Here is a 12,437-nt window from a genome sequence, read left to right as displayed (position 1 = left end):
TCATTGCTTGTACAGCCCTCTCGGAGTGTCCGGAGCAAGTATGGTGGGTCTGACACAACGGTGTCAATGTGTTCTTTTTTCCATTTCCAGGAGTGTATATCTACAGATATTCGAATTTAGATTATGACATGTTCGATATGCCTGCCATCGTTGGCGATGATGTGGCGCAGCCGAAAACCGAAATTCTGCATGAGCCGCCGAAGTGTCGGAACATCGATGCTGTCGATGACCTCCCGAAAGGCTGTTTTCAGTTCATCTGTGGTTTTACGGTTATTACTGTACACCTTGTCTTTCAATATAGCCCCACAAAAAGGAATCACAAGTGTTCAAACCCGAATAATACGTCGGACCACCGTTGCCCATGCTAGTGGTCTCACCCAAGAGACGGAATGCGGTCCCCAAAGAGCTCCTCCAGGACTTCAAACACACTCCTGCTTCGATAGGGTCGAGCTCCGTCATGCATGAACCACATCTTGTCGAAATCAGAGTCACTTTGGATAATGGGGATGAAGTCAACTTCCAAAACTTTCACGTATCATTCGGTAGTCACCGATCCATCAAGGAATTTCGCATCGATCATTCTGTAACCGGGCACTGCACGAAACGCAGTCACCCGTTAACGGTGAAAAGACTTTTCGATTGAGAAATTCGGATTCTCAGTCCCCCAAAGTCTTATTGACGAACCCATCCAAATGAAATGGGCTTCGCCGCTAAATCAAACTATACTACACTTGAAGCGCCAGGGACACTGGAGAAAGATCCTGCAAGAACGGGACCAACGACGACTGAAGATAATCGTTCCGATAATTTCTATGCTGGGCCATCATGAAGTGTCAGCGTGCGAACCATTCAACGAAACATCATCGATAAGGACTTTCGGAGCCCTTGATGACTGCACGACACAAAGCTTTACGCCTCAACTGGGCCCGCCAACACCGACATTGGACTGTTCATGACTGGAAACACGTTGCCTGGTCGGACGAGTCTCGTTTCAAATTGTATCAAGCATATGGACGCGTAGGGGTATGGAGAGAACCTCACGAATCCATGGATCCTGTATGTCAGCAGGAGACTATTCAAACTGGTGGAGGCTCTGTAATGGTGCGGGACATGTGCAACTGGAGTGATACGTCTAGATACGACTCTGACAGGTGACACGTACATAAGCATCCTGCCTGATCAACTGCATCCATTCATGTGCGTTGTGCATTCCGATGGACTCAAGCAATTCCAGCAGGACAATGTGACGCCTCACACGTCCAGAATTGCTACAGAGTGGCTTCAGGAACACTCTTCTGAGTTTAAACATTTCCGCTGGCGACCAAAATCCCCATACATGAACATTATTGAGCATATCTGAGGTGCCTTGCAACGTGCTGCTCAGAAGAGATCTCATCCCCTTGTACTCTTACGGATTTACGGACAGATCTGCAGGATTCATGGTGTCAGTTCCCTCCAGCAGTACTTTAGGCTTTAGTCGAGTCCGTGCCACGTCGTGTTGCGGCACTTCTGCGTGCTCGAGGGGGCCCTACCAGCCGCGCAGTTTGAACGTACTAACACAAATTGTTGAGAAGTTATGACGATTATATTTCCGATAGTTCCATAACTGTCACCCTGTAAGAATTACAGCCAAAGGTGGATATTTAAGAAACCATCTTGTTACGGCTACCACTTACTCTAACATAAGACCGGAGGTGAAGCACTGTGTCGGTAAATACTGTTAGAAGTAAAAACCAGGTTGCAAAGGGGCCATAGGGATTTCGTTTCGCGCCTTCAACAGCGTGATACCCGGCGAGCGCGCGGCTAGACGGGCGGACTTGTGTACTGGCGGGGCGCCGCACGGCCCGACAGACCTCGGTGCGTCTCCACAGGCGTGAGTCGAGGCTTGCCCTGCAGTCGAGGCTACGGTTCCGGGCTGGCCGTGCAGGCTCGGTGCACGCCACCGGTGTAAGTGTGATACGTAATACTAATTTAGCAAAAAAGAGAAAGAGAAATACTGAACGCCATTTTACAACAGTTCACAAAGACTTAGAATCAGACGCAGCTGTTGGTATTGGTTTGAGGAAGAAGAAACTGTCTAATCTTAAAAATAAATTACAGTCACACCAGTCGCTTTTTCTAAAGCCTGTACAAGAAGTCGTTTATCAAACATTTTCGCGTATCATAAATACTGATGAAACATGCTAAACCATTTGACGATAGCACAGTTATTGAGGAGCGCTTTCTGGCAGTTAGTGAATCCTTCTCTTTCACATTTAAAAAAATTCAGAGATAGCATCAGACGCCAGATACATGCCTCTGGCAAGCCCTGCTATAACAAGAAAAGCGGACTTAGTGGCGGTAAATATTTAAGGTCAACTGATAACAGATTTGTAGTCCTGCTAGTGTTTCTCATTGCAGGCAGACCAGTCATCAGGTGGAGTCGATTCTCCTCAAGTTATGATCTTTGTAAGACTGATATTTTCTGATTTTAGTGGAAAAGACGACCTGCATTTCTGAATATGATTTGCCAGATCATAAACTTGCATCCGTCACACTTGATGGAGCGTTTTGCACGGCAGGCAAAAACAAAGAACTTGTTACCTTGTGTGCGAACGACGAGTCTTTCTCGCCTTTCTTTAAGTATCATTGTATCGAGCATCAACCAGTGCCTTTTGAACATATTTTGAAAATGGGACAAGTTATGAGTATTTTCACAAAAACTGTGAATTCAGTTCTCTCGCAGTCACTACAGAGGAGAAAGTCTAGATTAGTATTAGAAGAATTGGGTATCGAGTATGAGACACGCTACTGCACATCGAAGTTCGATAGCTAAGTAGAGGTATGGTTCTATACAATTTTGGGGAACTTCTGCCAGCGACAAAACCTTTTTTGTCTGAACACGAGGAAAATTACTTTCAACTGTCTGATCTGAGCTGATTTTTGGAACTAGAGTTTGTAACTGGTATGACATTTAAGCTAAATGAGTTAAACAATGAACTTCAAGGAAAAAGCAAAACTGTCTTATCTTTTATGTCTTCTAGGAAGTTTTTCATGCAAAACGTTTAACCTTTGATAGCACAGTTACAGAAATTAAATGTGACACAGTCAGAACCGTCGGATCAGCAAACACCACTGGATCAATAGGCCGCAAAGAAGCATGCGACCAACCTGACAGCACTGAAGATGGAATTTGAAAACCAATTTTCAGATATCAACGCCGTAGAATCTGTTCTAGCTCTCTGCCTGAAAAAAAATAAAAATAAAAAGTCATTTCCTTAAAGTCGGAATATACTGAAGATAACTTTTGGAAATTATTGAGTGTAAAACCGTACCCTAACAGTATAAAAGTGGCCTCTTATGTATTAGCGTTTTTTATATCAACTTACCCGTATGAGGCAGCGTTTTCGATGACGAACGTAGTGAAATTCAAGTGAAGAAATAAAGTGGTTGAATCTGATCTTTCAGACTGTGTGAGGTTGGCTCTGGCAAATTATTTACTAACAGGGTGCACACAACCCGGGAATTTTTTCATCCGGGGGAAAACCGGGAAAAACCCGGAAATTTTTTAGAATTCCGGGAATTTTTCATTTCCACTGTACTGAATATAGTTTGATGACACTCAGCACTAAATGTAAACGTTTGAATTCGACAGATCGAAACAGTGACGTGCGACAGAAAAATGCTGTGTGAAGAGACGTGGCTCTGCACTTTGGCACACTTAAGACCAAATAACATTTCTTACATTTCCTCGTAGACATATGTTTTACGTACCAGATTCTTTCTGAAGAATGATGTGGGCTACAAAATGAAGGTTTTTTGAAAAGTTGATTTAATTTTTGGCGTCCTACTTCTAACACTGGAGTGAGGGGGAGGGTGGACGTAACTACCTGGTATTGCCCCGGTTCGGAAATATCGTAGATCCGGGACTGATACACGGAGCAGTCTGAGTTGTTGTGAGGAGGTGAGTAGTCTCCACGTGCCCCGTGTTTACATTTAGCGATTTTGCTTGTTTGTTTTCTTGTTTCATCTTCGTTTATTGCTCTAACGTCAAATGAAAACAAAATGGATTTCTGTGGCTGTGAGGTATCAAGTGAATTGAGATGCATTCACATGATTATTGAAGGCTAAAATAAGTTACTTGTTTCAAATTTTATTTTATTTCCACCTTCCTGACAGTCAAACATTAATCGCGTTGCCGACAATGAAGTTATTTTCGTCGGTTTGCTAAAGAAATTTGGCTTTTGTTAATTTTTTCCGCTGAGGGAGTCCATTTATTTGAAACGAAGTGTTTAATCCCACGCTATTGGCTAGTTTCAACTATTCGAGCATTTCAAGTGCACATTTTCATCTTCTAGCACGTATGGCATTATGCCATAATAAAGAACCAAACACGAGATAATACAGTACCGGTACTCCATGAAAATTTACATCTGAGTCTGGAGACACTAATGTGCACTTTTAGTATGGTTCACAAAATTCCAATGCTCTTGGAGTATCCTCTAATGTCTTATTTCTTTTATGACATAATATAAGATATTTTAATGTTTTACACGTACGAACGTACGGGCTTCCTAAGTCATGGTAGCTGCGCAAGCGCGGTGACGCCTGTTACCAGGCGCTCTCTAGCAACTGCTGAAACGAACCTATTTCTAACAGGTCACGGGAAAATATTGCGCAGGTGGTTTGAAAAGCGTTACTTTCGAAGTAAATTTCTTTTTACGCAAGATGAACTATGTGCAAGAACGTACGATGAAATTCTTAAATCACAGAGCGTTTGACTCTCATTTAAAAATCAACTCTTTGAGGACGACCATTAGAAGAATTTCGAGCCCAGATGACCAGACATTATTGTCGGTTTTAAAAATTTTACTGGCACATTTGTGTGATGTATCTTAAAGTGTAACACGCGCAAAAAAGATCAACATTATGTGTGAAAGGTTAGATTCTCTTGCAGCTTATTGACCTTAGAGACCAATAGTGTTATGTGAAAGCTTTGCTTTTCTTGTAGCAGCACCATGTATATTAATTTAAAACATTAACTTTTCCTGTTTGTGTGGTCGCGTTACTTAACAGTGATGTTGCTATTGGCTGACTACATCACGTGTGCTCTGAATATCCGCCGTCATCGGCTGCTGACATGACCTATAACTGGCATACAAAAGCTCAGTCTCGATTTCAGTGCATCGGAAGGTAATATGCGATGTTTGGTGGGAATTCGAATTTATACTTTCGTAATACGAAAATATGCAGCGTACATGTTGTACACATCACAGATCTTTCGAAAACTTTTTTTTTTCCTCGTAAGTTTCGTTTTGTAAAGTGCCAGGAAATTCTACGCCGGTGTATAAAACCATGAAGATTCAATGGATTGATAAGTTTTACAGTTCCGAGGAAACGTATACTGTCACTTAACACGGAAAAAGTGTGTTTTCACCCGAGGGAAAGTGTATTTTTAACCGGGAAACCCAGGATTTCTTTTGTCCGCGTATACACCCTGTACTACATTATAACAAACTTGCCCATGATTTGGAAGTACTTATTATTTTAATTTTTGTCATGTATGCAATATACTGAAAAACAAGTAGAAGGCCTACAAATTTTTTAGGAGAAAAAATTACGTTTTATGTATTTATGTATTATTAATTTTCGTTGTTGTGTTTTGTGCTTAAACAGTTATGAATTTGTAAGTCAGTAAATCTATAAATAGACTGAACTGCATGTAAGTAGTTCTCAAGCCTGGTAGTTATACGTATCATAAGCTAAGGTTTCATTCCAGAAGAATCAGAATAATGACAAAGTAAGTTACATATGTACACAAATACACAATATGTCAGCGTACTTTTTTTTCTTCATGTACAATGCTCAACTCCTTTCGAGTAACTGTTGAGCTTACACGCGCTTGAAAAGTAAGTTTCAGATCCTTGTTGTTACTTTATTTTATTTTTCAATGTTTGGTCCTAAAATATTGTTACTCTATATGATAGCCAACTGCAAGCAAAAGAGCAAAGTCCACCACGGAAAGGGAGCTATTACCGTACCTCCTCTAATACCTATGGAGCGTCTCTGCAGTATTACCTCCTCGAATTGGAAGGAAGGTTAGGAAGTGCAAAACCCTGTTGACTGAGCCGCAAGGAACTCTGGAATTCGTGTTCGTTTGCAATGCATCCTTACATGTAAAAGACCTAGGGGTGCCGTGATAGCTTCTAAATCGGAGGTCTCAGGTATCTAACCCATCTAGGGTGTGAGCGTAACTTTTAAATATTTCATTACAGTGACAGAATTATAATGATTTACTTCCTGTTTTAGTCTTACTTGGATTTTAAAAGTCTGTGGACAAGTGTAGCATTTAATACAGTGTGCTTCAAAAGGATTCATCCGAGACGATATAAACTTGAGAATTTTAGCTTGCACATTGAACCTAAAATTTTACGTCGACGCCAATTGCAACTAGCCGGTTGATGTGGTTGCCGATACGGATCTTCCCGGTGCAGATAACTCGATCGCTTGTTCACCTAACAAACATTAATTTTATTTCTATTACATTATAGGTATCAGATAGAAGAAATTTCGTTCCATTAAACATTTTTACGTCCTGTTCACTTTTCGCGACCAGTGCAAAGTCATCAGTGAACGAAACCATACTGATTTTTTTTTTTTTTTTTTTTTTTTTTGTGTGCGTGACAATTTCCACAAGTAGAAGCTCCGTTACATCCCGCACTGTCTCTCTAACATAAAAAGTATTAGTGGTGACAAAAAAATCTCATTTTTTAAAAGAAAATTGGTGTGCGCTAAGCTAAAATTCGCGGTGTTCCATTTGAAAAATATTAGAGGCTCAAATGGCTCTGAGCACTATGGGACTCAACTGCTGTGGTCATAAGTCCCCTAGAACTTAGAACTACTTAAACCTAACTAACCTAAGGACAGCACACAACACCCAGCCATCACGAGGTAGAGAAAATCCCTGACCCCGCCGGGAATCGAACCCGGGAACCCGGGCGTGGGAAGCGAGAACGCTACCGCACGACCACGAGATGCGGGCGAAAAATATTAAAGGGTGAAATTGCAACAGTGATCGACATTGCCTTTCACCTTTTCAGATTTTTATCTCCTATACCATTCCGTCAATGTGGTGCTATATTTGTGTGTGTGTGTGTGTGTGTGTGTGTGTGTGTGTGTACAAGCAGCCGTTTCACCCTAGCTTCCCTGCACTTCATATTTATTTAGTTCCTAAGTGACTTGTATATATGAATTTTTCTACACATGTATGTACTTCTTTCTTTCGTCTATCAACTAAAATATTTCTTCTGTTGTCCATGGTTTCTTCGCATATACATTCCTTGTATCTACGTTTTTCTTTGCAACATCTGTGATTGCCCTTCTTAGACTACAATCACTTCAGCTAAGCTGTTTATTGAGCTGTTACTTTCTATAACTTAAAATAAATCTCTTCATTCCCTAGTATCCGTATCCCGTTTCTATGGGCATTGTTTCTGTCTGACGTCTCTACAACCTACTATCCATCACAACTGAATTGTGATTTGAGTCCACATTCGGCCTTGGTACGCATTATAATCGATAGTATCTTATTTCGGAATAACTGTGACCTTGATGAAACCCAACTGAAACTTCCCCTATCTGTCGGTCTTCTTGAAATATACCTCCCCCTCTTATGATTCTTGAACGGTTTATTCGCTATTGCTAGCTGAAATTTATTGCAGAACTCAGTCTTCCTCCTCTCTCATTCCCGCTCCCAAGCCCAAATTTTCTCAAAATCCTTTCTTCTACTACCCCTGCCCCTACAACCTCATTCCAATCCCCCCGTGACTATTACATTTTCATCTCCATTTACCACTTGCCAAACAGCATGACCAATAAGTTGGCCGGTGTGGCCGTGCGGTTCTAGGTGCTTCAGTCTGGAACCGCGTGACCGCTACGGTCGCAGCTTCGAATCCTGCCTCGGGCATGGATGTGTGTTATGTCCTTAGGTTAGTTAGGTTTAAGTAGTTCTAAGTTCTAGGGGACTTATGACCACAGATGTTAAGTCCCACAGTGCTCAGAGCCATTTGAACCATGACTAATAATCAGTTTTCCGTGTAGACTGCAGTGCAGCTTGCGCTGATTTACTTAGAGTTAGTTGATGTTTGTTTGTTACGTTACTTATGCTAGTTAGTATTCCGTATGTCAGTAACTAACTTTGTGGAAAATGAACACATTCAGGCGTGTCTGAACACTTCGTTGACACTCATTTAACAAGCGTGCATCGGAAGGGTCGGTATAATGGTGTGGAAAAGCCTGTAGTTGTAGCTTGTGATGAAGTCGGGTAAACGGAGTGGGGTCGCATCTGCTCGCTCTTCAGTTTGCCGACAGGCGATACTGTTAGTCGACCGCAGTATTATGGCACCTGGAAATGAGGGCGATTCGGTCTGCTTATCTTGAATCAGCGGGTAATCGGGATTCGCCAACTGAATTGAAAGCATTAGTATCTCTACTTCTTTACTATAACGTCACCGCATCTTTCCGATAAAAGCTAAGTGCAATTATGTCGAGTTAAGTAGTTGAGCCGTGGCGCCATTGAGTTAGCAGACTGTTCTGTCTGGCGCCACTGGCTCACGTGTAGTATCGACTGTGACTCTTGCTACCCGATTGCCAATATCTATGAGGAAGAGTTGATATCTGTGGGTGTGTACGTGTACACACACACACACACACACACACACACATACACACACACACACACACACACACACACACCCCATTACATTCACCTACACTTAACCAATGTACTTACCTACACAACTGTCATACGTCGCATACGAAATGTGCCTGTGGGAGCGGAGGATAGGAAAAACTATTCCAACTGGGCGGCCGAACCTGCCCTTCAGGATCCCCCAGGCATTCATTTCGAACGACTCTACTTTAGTGCATAAGAGGGAACGTATGTCATTCCGTAATATGCTTAATGCAGGAAGGAAAGGATAATATCATTTAACACGCCTCTTTTCCTTTCCTTTTACCATACAGGTATATTTCTGTCAAAGTTACATTGTATCTATTTCAGAGACAATATCTATCTTGAGGAGCCTGACAAGGATGCAGAATTCCATCTAAATCCGCCAACGATGTCACGTCGTGATAGAGAACGTGGCAGAATTTTTCCTCGTAAAATGATTCATTATATTAATTTTTCTTAGCGGAAGTCCATGGTCACACAGAACTCTTTGAAAGAAGTCATTGTCGCTTTGGACTATAAAAATTATTTATATTTGAAATGCATTGTTGCAGTTTCGACCGACAGTCGTTTTCAAGTGGAACACAGTGAAAATTTCGTGTTTTATTATACTACATAGCACACTTAAAAATTTAAAATCTGACTTTTTAATTAAAAATTTGACGCAATAAAGCTCTAAAAATTCGAAGTGTTCCGCTTGAAAATGATTGAATGGTGAAATTGCAACAAAGGATTTCATAAAATAAAATAAGAGTGCAACGCGATAGTAGTGTCTCCTAAAATGCGTCATCATATTCCATTCAACGGAGCTGTGTTTTAGTCATTTTCTTATGCTGTGTGGATAAGCGCCAGAGTCACCTGTGACTGGTCCCTGGGTAATCCTCCTACCGGCGCCTGTGTCGAGATCCCGCCACCCGTGCGACGTCACGCAGCCCGCTCACTCGGTGTGTGGATGCGGCAGTGAGGATTGCCGCGCGCGGCTAGCGGTGCGCACTGCTGTTTGCCATCCGAGGCTAAATTGCCTCCGTTTTCAAGGGGAGCTGCCGGCCGTTCCGAGCAGAGGCGCCGCCGCTGAGGCGGTGCGCTGCGGTTAAAGAGCTCGCCACTTCGTGACGGGCGGCCAGCGCGTGACACGGCCGTACCAATCACTACTCGTAGCTGAGCAGTTCAGCCAACACGCTCGCGTTCCAGTCCGTCTGGACTATGTACTAGAGACACGTGGTGCTCACTGGAATTATGGAAGGGAGGACCCACCAATATAACTTTCTTTTCACACAACCTGTTTATTTAACAACATACAGGGTGAAAAGTATGTAAACCGACAAACTCTGGGAGGTTGTAGGAGATATCAAAACAAATATTTTTTCCTAATGTCATTTTTCTCTATGAGGAGTATTTAAACCGGTAGAGGCCGTATTACGCTCTTCAGTTGTAGGCAACTGCTGTCCACCAGTATAGTAGTGCATTGTCTCTGTTTACTAATGGAGCGATACACCTGGAGTGAGTACACTGATGTGGTTGGTGCGTACTACGTAGCGCACCACAACGGACGAGCTGCACAGCGGATTTATCAACAACAATATCCTAATCGCCGTATTCCGTATCATACGAAATGGTTCAAATGGCTCTGAGCACTATGGGACTCAACTGCTGAGGTCATTAGTCCCCTAGAACTTAGAACTAGTTAAACCTAACTAACCAAAGGACATCACAAACATCCATGCCCAAGGCAGGATTCGAACCTGCGACCGTAGCGGTCTTGCGGTTCCAGACTGCAGCGCCTTTAACCGCACGGCCACTTCGGCCGGCGTATCATACGACCTTTGCTGCTGTGTACCAACGTCTGCGCGTGAGACCGGGTCATTTTGCAGATTACCTGGACAGGGACGCAGTCGCACGGTAAAATGGCTCTGAGCACTATGGGACTTAACTTCTGAGGTCATCAGTCGCCTAGAACATAGAACTAATTAAACCTAACTAACGTAAGGACATCACACACATCCATGCCCGAGGCAGGATTCGAACCTGCAACCGTAGCGGTCGCCCGGTTCCAGACTGTAGCGCCTAGAACCGCAAGGCCACTTCGGCCGGCGTCGCACGGTAAGAACGCTGCAATTTGAGGAAGCTGTCTCGCAGCATGTGGAGCGGTATCCTTCAATCAGCACTCGTGCAATTGCACGTAACATGGGGACGAATCAGACGAATGTAAGAACAGTCCTTCCAGAGCAATTGTTATGTCGATTTCACATAGAGCGTGTCCACAACCTGGAACCAGTTGATTATCCACCCAGAGCACAGTTTTCGCAGTAGTACCTGGAACAGTGTGAAATGCATCCTACATTTCCATCCTCTGTGTTGTTTACCGATGAAACAACGTTCGGGTGTGATGGAGTCTTCAACATGGACAATTCGCATGTTTGGAGTGAGGATAACCCACACGCCACAGTTACTAGCGCTCATCAAGTGCGGTTCATCGTTAATGTGTGGGTCGGTGTTGTTGGGGACTGTTTAATTGGGCCCTAACTGCTACCTAGGCCATTAAATGGCAGGCACTATTACAATTTTCTCTCCAGAGCATTGCTAGAATTGCTGGAAGACGTCCCGCTCCCTACAAGACAACACATGTGGTTCCAACATGACGGGGCGCCGGCACATTTCAGTCGTCGTGCGCGTCGATTCCTGGACCGACGGTTCCCAGAAACGCGGATTGGCAGAGGTGGTCCTGTACCATGGCCTGTTCGATCCCCAGACATGTCCCCTCAGGACTTTTTGTGTGGGGAGAGCTGCGCAACCTTGTTTACGCGACTCCTGTTGCATCAGAGGAGGATCTGGTTGCCCGGATAGTAGCAGCAGCAGGAACAGTTCAGGATACCCCTGGAGTTTTTGACCGTGTCAGACAGAACATGATCCAACGGTGTAACCTTTGTTTACGTGTCAATGGAGGTATTTTTGAAAATCTACTTTAATTTAAATTGGGTTGTGTTAATGTGTTGTCCATTCATCATTAAAAAAATGGAAAAGTGTTTGTTGGTTTAATTAATTTGCCGTCGAAGAAATCTTCCTTTACCGGTTTAAATACATTAGGGAAAAATATTTGTTTTGATGTCCCCTACAACCTCCCAGAGTTTGTCGGTTTAAATACTTTTCACCCTGTATAAACTGCGTTTTACAGATAATCGAAGCATTTAACCATAAAATATTTTTTAACAAAATGTACAAATTTGCAAAATTCTTTTGACTTTAAACCTTAAGATAAATAAGCTTTTAATCTTTGCGAAAGAAATCTGAAGGGCTGTATTGCAAAACAGAAAACAATAGGACAATGATTACAAGACGGCAGGACCTGCAGCCCGCCCGTTATCGGGGGAAACATCGGTGTTTACCACCGCGCTGCACACAGTCTGTCGTATTAAATGCCCTTCTGCAACACATGAAAACTATATAAGCACCACTGATGACAAGAGTGATTCAGTTAGTCAGAACAGATGACTTAACTTTCTATTTGAAAGCTGTATGTGGAAAGGTTCGGGGTTAAGATGTCCACCTGCTCTAAAAGGTTGAACAGATTAGCGCACAATGTGACAATAAAAAGGCCTACTTCAAAGTAACCAACCTCTTAATTTCGATCGGCAACCAAAGCGCGACTGGATCCCAACCTGTCCCTTCTGACAACTTTACTTTGGCTAAAGCCCCGGTGACAGTTGGCTGTTAATATTTTCAAAGTTAA

The sequence above is a fragment of the Schistocerca serialis genome, chromosome 2 (assembly GCF_023864345.2).
Source record: "Schistocerca serialis cubense isolate TAMUIC-IGC-003099 chromosome 2, iqSchSeri2.2, whole genome shotgun sequence".
In the NCBI taxonomy this organism is placed as follows: Eukaryota; Metazoa; Arthropoda; class Insecta; order Orthoptera; family Acrididae; genus Schistocerca; species Schistocerca serialis.
This window is presented reverse-complemented; position numbering follows the sequence as displayed.